Below are 15,484 nucleotides of genomic sequence, written 5' to 3' on the forward strand. Positions count from 1 at the left end.
TTGTCTCTAAGCAGTGAATCATTAGCTTATACACTGGAGCCCCTATCGTGAGTGGCTGTTCTCAAACTATCCTGTTTCACAAGAGAAGAGGAATTCACAGAAATGCACTTCTGTGTTTGTGCCACCGCTCTACTTATCCAATATGTAGTTTCCCTCCTCTCATCTTCTGCCATGGATTCTCTTACAACTTCCTCTGGGCACTGTGCCTGGGAGGGGACTGAAGTTACTGCAGTTTGGCAGACTCTTTAGACAGAGACATTTTCCTTCAGGCTGATACTTGGCTGTAGCACAGAGTATGTGGGATGTGATAGTGAAGGGTACAGCCATGGAGTTTTGAAAGCCAGTAGAACCAAGATCTGTTTGTCTCTGGTGTGAAACATCCTGCCATTACAAAGTTTCTTTCTCATTCAAAGAGGAGGTTACAGCCAGCTAGCCATTTGTCCTGGGTATAGATCAAGACTGCTGTACTGGCTTCATTGTCTCGCCTCTTGAGACCTCTAGGGAGGCAGTCAGTTCAGCCTAATGCAGTTGTGAAAAGAAAGTATTAGCCTATTTAAAGAAAACTGAATCGAAATTAAGAATGCAAAAGCAGTTACCTTGGTGAAAACAGAGGTTGCTAGAGAATGACTCCGCATCCACAGATGAAAGGTAAGTGCTTTTTTTGCCAACTGTCATCATCATTTTGTGTGAGTTAAAGAGATGGAGCCCTGTGCTGTTTCACCTGAGCATACTGTAGTGATAGGACAAGGGGTAACGGGTTAAAACTTAAACAGGGGAAGTTTAGATTGGATATAAGGAGGAAATTCTTTCCTGTTAGGGTGGTGAGGCACTGGAATAGATGCCCAGGGAGCTTGTGAATATTCCATCCCTGGCAGTGTTCAAGACCAGGTTGGACAGAGCCTTGGGTGATACAGTTTAGTGTGAGGTTTCCCTGCCCATGGCAGGGGAGTTGGAACTTGATGATCTTAAGGTCCTTTCCAACCCTAACTATTCTATGATTCTATGATACACTGCGAAAAAAACAGCTGGTTTTGGCTCAATGGGCTCTGGCAATTTCATCTTCTAAGGAAGGGCACAGCTTTTGCTTGTGGCTCCCTGGCAGCACTGGATGCCTCATACATTGGAGGACAAGATCCCATTATGATTCTCTGCTGCCTGGCCTTCCACTTTGCTGTCAGACTGTACACTTTGTGTACATAGGAATAGCATCATTCATCCTCCATGGAAATTACTAGTCTTTTCTCCTATGAAATGTGAAACACATTTTTTCTTGGCTTCTGAAGAACATCTTCTTAAAATGTAATTACTTGCTGGAGTTGGGTATCTGTTGAGTGAACCAATTTCTTTACTATCTGAAGCAATTCTCCGTACCAGTATCACTTTGGCCTTTACTGGATTGGACACATATATTTATAATATTTATCCACTGGTTTTAAAGTTGCCTAAAATTACCTAGCAGCCTCTGGGAAGAGGTTTAGGGCACTGTTAGAACACTGTTATTAGAGAATCACATTTGGGGGGAGGGAAGGAAGACAAACAAGCTTCCTGGTATGTGACTGGATCATTTCAAAGGAGAATATTGTAAAGGTATGAAATTTAGAAATGTCCGTGACCACTTTACTATTATTTCACTTGAAGCACATGCTGCTCTTTATCAGTTGATGCTCATAGGAAAAAACATTAAACCGCATATTCCTAAAGGGGTTTTGCAAAACTTTTTGAGTCTGAACTTTTTGTTGACTTTTTTCTTTCTGAAAGAAAAAAACATAATGAAAATAGGAAAAGTCTTTATAAAATACCAAGCTAAATAAGCTTTAAAACCCTGAACATTAGCTGTAGCTGGCACTGTTACAGCATTTGAAACTTAAATGCTGACGCTTACAGGATTGGAATCTGACTCTAGTGAGGAATAAAATGGAAAGCCACAGGGTGTTTCCTTTGACCTCTGAGCAAAATGACATAAATAAATGAACAAGTAATATGTGTTTCTTAACATTGCTTTTTAATTCTCATCACATAAGGTGAATTGATGAAGCATGAATTGTTTTTCTTGGAGTGTGGCTTAAACCCAGCCTTGCTCCATCTGGGAATGTGCATTGACTTCAGTGGAAGCTCTGCTCTAGGAAAGGTTCCACAGTAGCTGTACCAGTTTCTATTTACAGCCTTCTGATAGCGCTGAATCTCATGCAGGGCTTTGGCAGGGCTGGGGATGGAAACCCCTTCCTGAGTTTTCCTGACTCCTGGCAGTTTTCCTGAGCCAGACTACAATAGCTTCTTGCAGATAAAGGTGTAACCCAGTGCCACTGACTGAAACTCACAGTGAAGGCTTTCGGGTCAGACCTTGAAGACAATTTTCCCTCATTTTTTGTGTCTCCTTTTGGATCCATTTTCTCATAGGAACAGCTGTCAGATCATACACTGTACGAACTTTCTCACCAGGCTGCATACAGCTGCATATTATCCCTATTCTCTGAAGGACAGACTGCACAGGGCTGTATTTTCAATTCATAACATGATGGGAAAAGGTAAAAAGGAATACGCAAAACCAGCGGTAACTACATCATCAGCATTATTTATTTGAATGTAAACCAGGTTTTCATCTCTCACAGGTGTCTCTTTGTTCTGCATTCCCCCCACCCCCTTGGTGTGAAGGCATTAAAGAACAGATACTAAGAGCTACACACTTTAGATAGTAGCAATTCATGTCTCTTTTGCACTAGCTTTAAGATAATCAGAAAGATACTGGAAAAATATCTCCTGCTCTCACAAATCACACCTCTAGAAATAGATAACTAATACAGCTTGGCTGGGGACTCTAGAGAGAGGACAAAGGGACTGGTGCTTGTGGTGTGAGAAGCACTGAGGTACCTGGAGGCAGCGATAAGCATGGTCCTTTTTATTTCTGTATTTATCAAATGAACAAAGTATTCAGCAGAGATGTGACAGTGGTACTAGGATGATAATCGGGGCAGGAGGGGAATACTAAGGCCTGTTTCAAGGCTTGACTACATTTTATGAAATTATCTCCATATACTACCATGGGGTTCTGATCAAGATGGATGCTAGAGCTCTTGTACTGGCTCCAGCAACATTTTCAAAATTACTGTCTTTGATACCACAGACATGGTGTGCTAGAGTGAATGACTGAGCTTAATTTATCTACTCTCCTGGACTCCTCCTCTTTTTACTGCAGCTCCTCTCTGCCTCATCTACTAAGTATGTTCATTCAGATGAAAAAAGAACACAATTACGACTCAAACCACAGCAGTCCTACTCTGGGGTTTGTGTATGCAAAACTGCAGTGATTTGAGGACTGGACAGGCAATACCTAATGCATGTAAAGCACTCTGAGCTTGTGTAGTCCAAGTTATGTCTGTTCAGCAGAAGTATATTACAGGGGTGCTGAAACTTCAGGCTAACTGCTTATCAGAAATAAAGAGCATGCATGAGAGCTCTTCCAACAGGAATCTTAGCTGGAGAAAGCATTTTTTCAAGCATCTTCCTGTTTTTATTTTGTTGCAGTGATTTCGTAATTGCTGATGTTTTTTCCTCAATAATTGTTAAGAAATTTTATTGTGTTTACCTTTTATGTAGAATAGTCCGGATATAAAATACCGTCGTAATAATTTCTTACAGCAAATAAACTCATAGCATTTAGTTTCATCATTTTAAAATTATGTGGCTAGTCACAACAGAGTAAATCTAGTGTAACTATTTTCATGCTGGGAAGGTGTGGTGCCGCTCTGTTGCAAGCAATTAAAAGCTGTCTCCACATATATAGGTATTTACATAAAAGAAAACATTGTCCTTGTAGAATGTTTTCATTCACTCTGCACAAAGGAGAAAAGACATTTCTTAGAAGTCAAATAATTTGTTTATAAGCCATTCATTGCCCTTCACAGGAGTAAAATACAGAGGAAGCAGGACACAGAACTCCTTCTCATAGAATAGACTTTTGATAATTTCCCCAGGCTTTCTTATTCTGTGGTAGGAAGGCAAAATATCCCAGCTAGAAACTGTTTTGTATCTACTAGAACAGTCAGAATTCTCATGAGTCACTAGGTTTGATGGAAAGTGCTCTGCTACAAACAGTAGAGAGAGTTTTCTGTGCTATCCAAGAAGACTGGATAGCAATGACAATTCTGTGAGCAAACCCAGGTCATTGCCAGGTGTTGGTTAGGATAAGATGGGTGTTTGCTGGTGAGTCAAAGGAAGAAACAGGCAGCATTGAAGACAGTTGTTTTCAGATGTTTATATTTCTAAATGAATCAGTATTGCAGATAAGCTGAAAATTGTGCAAACTGATGCAAATAAAACAGCATGGACTGTTTACAGCAGTACTTGAGTATTAGTTTATACCCCAGTCTGCAGCAACAAAAAATAGGTCAGAGATAATTCAGAAAAAAGGTTGGTAAAAATGAGACTCATCAGCAAAGGCTTCTTTAATCCAGGAGGTGATTAACTTTGCATAGTGACTTCCGAGGAAATAACTAAAAAGATCTTATCCTTCCCCTTTTCCCAAGAAATTCCCATTAAAAATGAAAATTTGTAAACAGAACCTAAAATTGCAAACAAAAGGTAAATTCATTACTTAATCCTGTAGAATTCACTTAAATCACACTTCTTTAAGATCTATTACTAGTATGCTAATAGCGACATATATGAACACTGGTCTGAAACAGGTTATCGTGAGTGTGTTTTATCTATTTAGTCTATCTGATAAGACTTTCTGAATAGAATCAGTATTATCTTCTCTGCTGGTTGGAAGAAGTTTTCATGTAACAACAGGGGAGATATAAACAGCTAATGAAATAGGAAAATCTTATTGTAGAGCCAAAGAATTGAATAGGAAAGATTACCTGAGGGAGAAAGAGGAAGAAAAAAAGGAAGCAATTTAGCTTAATTCATTTTTAAAAACAACAGATTTCATGCTGGTGGCATCCCAATATTTTACTGAATGTGAAATCTGTTTCTAGCTCTTTTTGAGCTTATGTTTAATTCATACAGTGAATTTCCACTTAAGAAACACAGGAGTCTGGGCTGTTGGTTTTGTGGTGGCTGATTCCCAGAGATGTTTATGTTCAGCATATGTCAAAGATCTAGGCCTCAAGCTTTGTGATGTGGAGATGTAATGAAATCAGATTCTGATTAAAAAAACAACCTATTAGCTTTTCTAAGATGTCCCTCTTTAGAAAGCTTCTCATATAGAGATGTCCAACTTTGTACTGAGTATTTGTAACACACCTTGATTTATGGAGAACAATGAGATTTCTCTTCCATTTCCTTCTGTGAGGGGATGAGGTCCCATATTACCTTGGTACTGAGAATTTCTCTGGGCAGCATTTTAAATGGGACACATTCCCAGGCTGGGCATATAATTAAGAAAATAATCTCTTAGGCTGTGATACAGCTGTGACTGTCATAAGAAACAGCTGTTTATTCAAGAAAGTAAGCATCTCCCTTTCCATCCTAAAGCTGCCCATGAATACAACGCGGCAGTTAGGGGCCTATATCTTCCCTAAAACAGGCAGGTGGGGAGGGGTGAGGAACTGGCACAGCCATTACTTTGTCCCTCTTGGCAGGTGCAAGTAGAAATGGAAGTATAGAATCACAGAATCATAGAATAGTTAGGGTTGGAAAGGACCTTAAAATGATCTACTTCCAACCCCCCTGCCATGGGCAGGGGACACCTCACACTAAACCATGTCACCCAAGGCTCTGTCCAACCTGACCTTGAGCACTGCCAGGGGTGGTGCATTATATGTATGTACGAGGCCTTGGGTGATACAATTTAGCGTAACGTGTCCCTGCCCATGGCAGGGGGGTTGGAACTAGATGATCTTAAAGTCCTTTCCAACCCTAACGATTCTATGATTCTATATGTACATACGTATAATATGTACAACGATTTACTACACACCTTCTCCTGAGCCAGGAGGAAGCAGAGAGCACAGCTGGATACAGGGCCCCTTGCCTGGTGCCCCTTTTCTCAAGCTCAGAGAAAAACAACCTCTGCACCAAAGCTGCTTGCTGTTCCTCACAAAATCCAGGTCAGGCTGAGGCAGGCTGGACAGCAGCAATCACTTGTTATTCACAAACAAATGAACTAAATCACTGGGTGTTCTGCAGGCAGCAACATACTTGAGGGCTAAAACAGTATCATGCAAGATTGATTAACTTGTCTCATCTACAGAGATATATTTGTTTGTGTGTGTAGGGAGAGAGAGAAGAGAGAGACACCAGAAGAACAGAGTATTAGAAGAAGGCTTTGGTTTTAGACATACTGGGATATAGAGGGCACCCTTCTGTCAGGTTAGGTTAGTAGGAGAATCACTGATATGAAATCCGTGGTGGTACATCTCCTAGAAAGAGCTGGAAAACTGCCACTATATTATTTCATTTACAGCGAGACAAATTATACTGCTGAGTTTCAGACTGACATGTAATGCGGTCTAGGGGAAATTGCTTTCACACCTCACCTAAAGCCACCAGCAAAATGTGTGAAAAATCCTGTTGTCAGAGCATCTGGCAACAAGGAATGTGGTACTGATACCCAAACTAGAGTTTATTTAAAATTAGAAATAACAGTAGGAAGCCTGGAAAACATTCTTGCACAATTCAATTACGGTACTTTGTTAAGTAATTAAGTCTATCATAATTCTCTGCAGACCTAATTATATGGACAACTCTTATTTAAATCCCACTCAAAACCACTTAATCCTTTATGTGCAACAGAAATGGCTGGATGACATACCAGGGGCTATTTTGCAGATGGACTGTATTAGTCTTGAAGAGTGTTTGTGGCTCAGTTCAGGCAATGGGGATGATGGAAACTGATGTGTGAAATGGTCACACCAATCATGATCTTGCCCTTCCAGTGTGCTGTGACTGCTCTGAAAAATTTCTGTCCGTGAGCAAGTCCTTTTCCTACTCAGTGTATCTGAGACACTGGTAAAGCCACTTTGTGCTCCTAGGCTTTTATGTCTGATGTGTGGTAGGAACTGAGATGATCATAAGCCAGTTACTGAGCAGTCACTTGCAGACCAGCTTCCATCTGAAGGCATGAGCTGTAGTGACCTTATTACAGCCACCATAACGAGAAAATAAAAATAAAATTTAAAAAAAATAGGATTCAGTTTCAGCTGCATGCAGAATCACATGTGAATCCACAAATACTGTCTCTGGGGTTTCTTAATTCAATGCGCTTGAGTATAAAAATGATTTTATAAAAAGACATTAATTCCAAACTCCCTTTTCTGTTTTCATGATTCAGTTTTCCCTCATTTTTATGCATTTGCCATCTAATAGGTTGAAGAGATATGTTCAACTTTGTTATCATCAACTGTAATGGAAATTGGCTGGGGCATGCAAATTGGCTAGAGAGAGCCTTGGAATCAACTTCAAAGTAGCGAGGTTAAGCCTTATGATTGAAGTGTCAAAGCCCCTAAGGGTTTTCAAGACTCAGTCTGTGAGTGTCATTAGAGTAATTTATGATAGTGGTCATACTTCTGCTTACCCTGAATTTATTTACATAAGAAGCACTTCCTGCAAACTTCAATCACCTGAAAAAAAATAAAATCTGTATTTTTGACTATTACAGCACAATCAAATCAAGCCTCGGGCTTTTATTTCATTGTTTACGGGAAGACTTTCACAGGAAGTTGTATTTATCTCGTATTTCCAAAGAAACATTTAGTCCAATATTAAGTTCTGGCTCCTTAGGCATTTATTGATGGGAAAGCTGGAATTCTGTTTCCTGATCTGTAAATATGTTTTGTATTAGTTTTTAAACTCCTGCTAGAGGTGTTACACTGAGGAAGAATCTTCCCTCTTCCCCTAAAATTGACTATTAGGGGACTACCCAGGGTATTGTGAATCACAGATCAAAGACATGATACGAAAATAGAGAAAGGTAGTAGAACTCTCACTGGTGGAAAAAAGCTACATGTAAATCATAATGGTAGTGCTATAAACCAACACCAAATCACATATGGATTTACAGCTAGAAATTATTATAGTTACAGATAAGTGGGTAGCAAGTTGTCCTATTGTACTGAGTGTGTTCCTCGCATAAGCAAACACCCTTAGTTGCAGATGGAAGAGTATGAAAGCAGATATGGTGCACTATCTTGAAATGATAGTTTAATTTGATAGGATGGATCCTTCATACACGGAGAAGGAGTCTGGAATGTTTGTGTGGGCAGTGTCTGACTGCAGAGGACACTGCACCTCAAAACCCCTAAATCCTGCCTTTAAAAGTAAAGCCCCAGATAACGGTCAAATTAATCTTTTCTACTTCCTGATTACACCCTCTTGCCATTGTAGACAATCATACAATACCTGAGCTTATTCACAGGACATGTGTGTTTTTTTTTTCTCTGCAAAATGAGGCCAGGCCCTTTAAGGATCATATGGTTAGAACAGTTTTGGTTCCTTTCCTCCAATATCTTATTCAAAAGACTGCTTCAGAATGTTATTGCTTTAGATAGTTTCCAGTCTAAGCTTATTCTTTACTTAATTTGTCATTTAGCATAAACAGTCCTTTCCTCTTAGCTAACCAAAACTTCGATCTTCGCAAGTAGATGAGTACCACAGTTTTGACAGCATCAAAAGTCAGGAGAATGCTGAAATCTGAAAGCTTAAGGTGCAAGATAGAACACATGGAATTTATCATCCAAGTACAGGTTGACAGTATAGATTTTAAGATACATTAAGTCTGAATATCACATTAAGTCCTATACATCACACTAGATTTCTACATGAACTCCAGACTGGTCAGAGAAGGATGAACAACTATTGAGAGATGAACTGTTTTTTCAGGATATCATTACAACCTAAATTAAGTCTTCTGTGCGCTGAACAGTTTCTTAAGACTAGAGTGATCTTTTTCCTGGGAGAAGTGTAAGATTAAAGGGTGGCATAATTACCCACTTAGGAAATAGTGACTGTCATAAACTGACAAAAGACAAAGCCAAGAATAATTACTGCTTATAAATTTCGCAGGACAACAAAGAAGACAATTTAATTGAGGCTTTTTTTGAGAAGCAAGGTTTTTGTAGCTCTTACCATTAAGAACTTGTGTTGGTATATAATCTTTAAATAGGGAATGAGGGAAGAAAACAGTCCCTAAATTAGAAAGTTGGAGCCATCATTTAATGTAAAACTTCTAGTTAGCGAAGTACTGAAGACTATCCTTAATCAGCAATCACTTTGACTGCCTGAATGTCTGTTTGTGCTTGAGAATATGTAGTTGGATTTGAAAACACAAAGCAGGATCTCTTTCAGGTTCAGTTTTTATACCAGCCTTTCTTCAGTGCAATACTACTTAATCTACAGAAGTATGGCATAAAAGATGCAGAGCCACTAAGAATCAGTCTCATTTGGGCGCTGGGCAGGTACAGACACTTTCTTACATTAGACATGAAAGGAGTCACTGAGTACAATACTTTGAGTCTGATACCATAGAAACCAAAAGTACTTTGAAAGTTAAAGGAAAGAGTTAATAGTCAATGCTGTGAATCTGGCATTTATATTTCAAAAGAAATCTCAGAGTACAAAAGTCTGAAGTGGAAAAGAATAGACAGCTGCCAACAGGCTTTTTGCAAAGGTAAATAATAAACAGTAGAAGGTCAAAGCTTGACGATATTAACATACAGGATAGGCAACCAGAAGAATCTTTCTAAGAGGCCCTTAAATATAGAACAGGCAGGGCAGTGATTCTGGAAGTGCAGGTGGCAATCACACACAGTGCTTTCTATATCCTCTGCTTACCTAACTTAAAAACGGGGTCATATGGTAGAGTGTTAGACATTTTTGAAGTGGAAACTTAGGTTGTAATATGTCTAGAGTATAAATCTGTGATAATTAAAGTATTCATGACCTGAACAAAATAAATCCCAGTATTTTAATTGTGACCACAGCTGGCTGGCTGGCTGAACAGATCTCCAGTCCATTAAATCAGATGATTTAATATACCTTGGAAGGAAATTATGTGGCAAATAGAACGATCTCTGGTGCACCTAGGAGTTTCACAACAGTTGAAACTTCTGCTTCCAGCTCTTTATGGAGAATTTAGCAGTTTCGGAACTGCAAGGCTGCTCTGCATCCTCACGCACTGATAGGAAACCAAGCCCTTTGCGCAGAGGCATTCCTTTAGATTTCATAGGACACATACTGAATCCAAGATGTTATCCCCCAGTTACTATGAATGCCACTTCTCTGGCATTTTCTAGCAGACTCGGTTTTGTCAGAAAGTTTCTGGCCACCATTACTTGCAGGGACAAAGCACATCTAACCACCTGTGACAGATGGGGGCTCAGTTTGTGTCAGCATAAAGTGCATTTCATGGCACTACCTGCCAGTAATTCCAAAATAAATGTGTTGTTCAACTCATGGGAAGTATTAATAGGGATTCAAAAGCTGTAACAGGCACAGCAGGAGAAGAAAAAAATATGGCTTTCTGCTAGAAGGAAAATTCAGCTGTGTCATCTCCAGCATTCAGTGCTATTGATGGCAGTGGAAGCTCATCTAAGGATAGTAGAAACACCACTTTTTGCTACTCTTTTCTGGTAATAAAAACCCCACTTTTTCTGGTAATAGCCTCAGCATACTGCTATTGTCTTTAGAGATTACTTTTACCCCGGTGTTTAAACTCGTTAGGTATGTGTGCTCCTGTTCCCCTCAGCATAACCTACTACCTAGTTACTGAGGCCTAATAAAACCAGCAGGATGGTTCCAACTTTGACTAAATTGGCTACCATCACCATGGCAGTCAGGTCATGTCCACACTGATACAGTCTTATGCCAGTCTTCGCATTTTAAACTGCACAATGTTGCCTGCCTGTTAGGGAAGCCAGCAGCGAAATACACTGCAGCTGTTTGTATCGTGTTTAGCTATTGGCTATATTTATATGGCAATTCCAGCATAAAACACTGAATACCATTCTACACACATGCCAAATTTAATCATTGTTAGGATTCACAGTAATAGAATGCTGCAGCAGGCTAGATTAGGAATAATCAATTAGATGTAGTTTTTTTCTGCAGAGGTTAGTTACTGGCCACTTGGCCACTGCATCCGGCTCCAGATGAGTTAAATCAAAGAGATAAAAAAAAAAAACATACAGAAAACCTCCAAACCGAACTCTGGGCCTCTGTTGCTGTTCAACATGTGGATACCACCAGAATAACAATGACATAGTTCGGGTTCCTACAGCATAGGTTTGGGTCCCTTTGTGTTATTGAAACACCTCACCTTCTCCATGCCTTTGTCTCTCACAAAGATGATAATAAAACCTCCAAATTAGAATTAAACCAGTTAATGGTTGTAGAGCACAGTGAGCTTCTTAGTGAACAATATGCTCACATCAAGTGACAGCAGCAGGATTTTTGCTGATAATTACATTTTCCTTACAGCATTCTTTACCAATTTGTCTGAAACTATTGGCATCAGGAATAAGGCATTCTCCCATTTCTCATTGTATTGCTTCAGTCTTCTTTTGAAGTTTTCTTTACACTTACTGACTTAGTAGGCATTTCATTTTTTTTTTTTTTTTTTTGTTGCTTTTCATCACAGGTGGCTGATGTTTCTGGCTGGTACACTCAGGGTGAAATGTGATCATTAAGTTAATAACCAGTTTAACTACACCAGTCTGCATTTAAATTGAAGTAAAAATACGCATAAGTAGCTTCAGGTTTACCTCTTCAGTCCCTCTCATTATATGTAATAGCTTGATAATTTTATTTCTATATAGTAACTATTTTCATGCCAGTACCTTTTTGTGCATACAGTAATAATGTTTTTGTCGTTGAAAATTATCCTGGAGATTGCAGAGCAGACACAATAGTTCCGTCCTGTTACTGACTGTGACTTATCTCAGTGTTGTCTCCACTTTTACTTTATGAATTTTAGCTCATAAGCAGAAACAGAGCTTAATAATGTTACAAAGACCTAATATCGCCAATCTGTTTTAATTGATGTTTATTATAATTAATATTGAGAGGCAATAAGCAAGCAGCGCTGGGGAGTCTCCGCACGGCCGAGACGCACAAGGGGAACTTCTGGACATAGTCTCTTGTGCTTTTTGGTCTTGGGTTTCAGCCAATCCTGTTGTCTTCTTTTCCCAGGCTTCTTGGGTTTCAGCCAATACTGTTGTCTTCTTTTCCCGGGCTTCTTGGGTTTCAGCCAATACTGTTGTCTTCTTTTCCCAGGCTTCTCCACCTGTTGCTGGGGTCTTGTCTCCGGGTGAAGAAATATCTTAGAAAGGTTACTAAACATCTTGGTAATGCATTAACAGGAAGATGTCCTGTAACAGGACGTATCTCTTAAGTTACCTAGCCCACCCCCCCCCCCCCCCCCCCCCCCCCAAGAACATTCATGCAATTTAAACAATGAATAAAACATTTCTTTGCACAATATTGCGGTTGACCCAGGGGAATTATTCCCTTGTTTCTTCTTCCTCCTTGCTGTGGTATTGACAGGGACACTTATCATACCCTTTGCACATAGCACAATGGTCACAAGGGGTTTCATCTCCACACAATGTGCAGTGATCACTAGGACCCCGGAGTTGCTGACACGAATCACTCTGATGTAACTCACAATAACAATATATGCTAAAAAAAAAAGTTGACTGATGCATGCCTCCTTTAAATAATATTAAACATTTTGCCTTTTTTGCATGAAAAGGTAAGAGACTTCTGTGTGAACCTGTCCAGAATTGTGTCTCAAAGCACTACATGTGTCATTCGTCACTGGGACAGAGCTAGAGCTTTACTCAAAGGCTTAATAATGTTAATATAGTCTTTTCCAAGTGGTTTACATCCCAGGAGCTCAAACTCTTTTATGAAAAATAATTAATTATCCTTCAGCATAGCTTCTGTCAGGTAGGCCAAACAGTTATCCACAGTTATTAGAAGAGAAATTCAGACACAAACAGGTTGGTAATTTGCGGGGATCACAATGGTGAAGGTATAAGGTGGCAATCCTGACCTGTGGCCTCTTCAGAGGCTTGTATTTCCAGAGTGTTCTCACACCTGTGCTCTACTGTTTCAGGACTGCTGGGAACTAGAGTGTTTCAGTTGTGCCTTTTTCCTCAAAACCTTCCTTAAAAATGCATATGCTTCAGAAGGGGCCAGAGTAGGAGGCATACTGTAGCTGCGTTGGGTTTATGAGACCTGTGGACTCACCTATATAAAGGGAATTGGCAGCTGTCAAAGGAGCTCATTTAGTCTTTAGCTTTTAGGATGGGAGGTTTAGAAAAGCTGGAGATGGGATGCAAAAATGCTAACATTTCTTAAAAGTGCACAGGTGAACATGTATAAAATATGGATTGAATTCAGTTCTTTCTCCTGGAAGACCATGCCTATCCCTCTGGAATTGGCTTTTAATCTCTTCTAGCACTCCTGAGTCTCCATACTCAGTTCTCTGTATCCTTGCCTTCAAATTTCTTCCCATTTTAACTGCTTAGTCCGCTTTTTCCTCTCAGAGTTCCCTTAGTCAAGCTTTGGCCAATCCTCCCTCCAGTTTGAGATCTCCATGAGAATTAATCACTTTGCAGTATGCTCACAGCACATGTACTGATAAACTGTGCCACTCCTTATATCTCTATTATTCTAGCTACATCTCTAAGTTTGCAGACAAGTTGTGAACTAATCTCTTACAGTTTCTATATTTATTTCCCTCCACTTCCAGACTTGTGGTGCCTTGATTATATTTTTGATTCTTTTGAAAACATTGCATAATTTTGGATAGCTTTTAAAAATATTTTCTGGTTCAAGCACACGTTGAGTGGGATGTGAAGGAGAATCTGTCACTGTTCTGCAAGAGGTCAGACTAGACTATTGCTTGTCACAGAAATTCTTGTGTTGACTTTAAGCATATATTTAGGATGTAAGGCTTGTTCATGATTCCCCTCCTGAATTACTGAAATCACAGTATGATGGCTGATCTCATCCAAGGGTAACACTGGGGCATTTACAGCTAGAGTTGCAGACTGGAAATAAGACAGTTACTTCCCCCCCCCCCCCCAATTTTCTGAGCTCAAATACTGATTTTAAAATACATATGTACATTTAATATATTTGTGCCTTGTTTTTCTGATTACCACCATTATTGGCTTTAATTCATGGTAGCATCAGAATGACTTCCTTCCTGCTTCATATTTTTGGAAAATAAATTTTCTCCAAAGCCCATTATGCTGCAAGCAGTTAAAATAACTCCAGAACCTCAAAAAGCAACAAGAGGCAAAACTATACTTACAGAATCTTTGTTCTAGTTTCTTTTAACTGATGGCTGATAAACATCTAGTGAATACTGAATTACAATTCTGCCATCTGTTACTGGTAGCACACCATGTTGGGTACTCTGCTATGAAGTTGAAGACATTGCTATGGCTCCTCATTCCCACACACGTAGATAAGTGTGTGAGGGGAAAGGTGGGGGCTGGATACAGTCCCTAAGGCATTTTCAGTTGTGTTCAACCTTCCTCAAACAGATCTAGGATTCAAAGGTTTTTAGGTTCTATTTCAATGTCTAAGTTAGTGACTGGAATTTGAAAAGACCCATGTGTTTTACACTGTGAAGTTAGCCATTGATGACAGCTGGATCAACACTTTTTAGGACATCCAGGCTACACCTCAACTAAATATACCCCAACAAGCACAACGATTTCTAATAGGAAAATCCATCTCCTACAGGCAGCAGTTGTGTGTTCACACACACAAGGTAAGCCTTATTTTACCAACCAGTTTTGCAATTTGAGTTTTAAAAACAGCCACTGAGAAATGGTTGTTCTGTCATGAGAGACATTTCAAAATCTGTCTCACTTTTTTCCTCAAAACACTGTTATCTTGAAAAAAAAAAAAAGGGATTTTTAACATTTCTTTGCTCACCTTCTTAATTACGAAGGAAAGCCAAAACTTACAGACAATATGAGCAGGATAACTTAAAAAAAAAAAGTATATATTTTATATATATTTATAGAATTTATTTTGCTTCCATTCTGGGAGAACAGATCTTTGTGAACTAAGCTCATGCAGAGGCTGTGTTTATTGAGATTTTGTAGTTTCATTCCTACTCCAAGTTTCTGTCAGAAATTCTTCTCAGCTGTTTCTGCTTAGTCTGTCATGAGGGACTTCAGAATTTGTCTCCTCTTAATTAACTGAATAACTTTTTTTTCTGATTTTTTTTTGTCTCCTGTTTTGTGCCTAATCATGCGGAGTATACTTTGACCTCTCTATTTTCTTTTTTAAACCAATCAGCTTAAAGAGGCCTGCTTTGCAGAATATGTCACCATTTGGGTACCAGAACATGCAGGCACTCTGTTTTTTTTGTCTCTAAATTCTTGTTCAATGAAGGCCAAGTATAGGGAACCCTTGGAATAAGGTTTTCCAGAGGCCTAGTTGCCTCTTGCCAAATCCAGCTTCTATAAATAGGTTTCTTCTCCCTTCAATAAGCACAATTCATAACTCTCTTTCTCTGTGG

General features: G+C 39.3%; 2 protein-coding genes across 2 annotated transcripts in view; one reads left to right on the forward strand and one right to left on the reverse strand.

Annotated features, from left to right (window-relative positions):
* PDXDC1 (pyridoxal dependent decarboxylase domain containing 1) overlaps positions 1–15,484 on the reverse strand; it is a 103,490-nt gene that overhangs the window by 55,249 nt on the left and 32,757 nt on the right. The window lies entirely within an intron of this gene.
* BMERB1 (bMERB domain containing 1) overlaps positions 1–15,484 on the forward strand; it is a 50,656-nt gene that overhangs the window by 8,304 nt on the left and 26,868 nt on the right. The window lies entirely within an intron of this gene.

The sequence above is a fragment of the Pezoporus flaviventris genome, unplaced genomic scaffold (assembly GCF_033815535.1).
Source record: "Pezoporus flaviventris isolate CSIRO_AGI_PZ_B2104156 unplaced genomic scaffold, CSIRO_AGI_Pfla_v1 ptg000078l, whole genome shotgun sequence".
Taxonomy (NCBI): domain Eukaryota; kingdom Metazoa; phylum Chordata; class Aves; order Psittaciformes; family Psittacidae; genus Pezoporus; species Pezoporus flaviventris.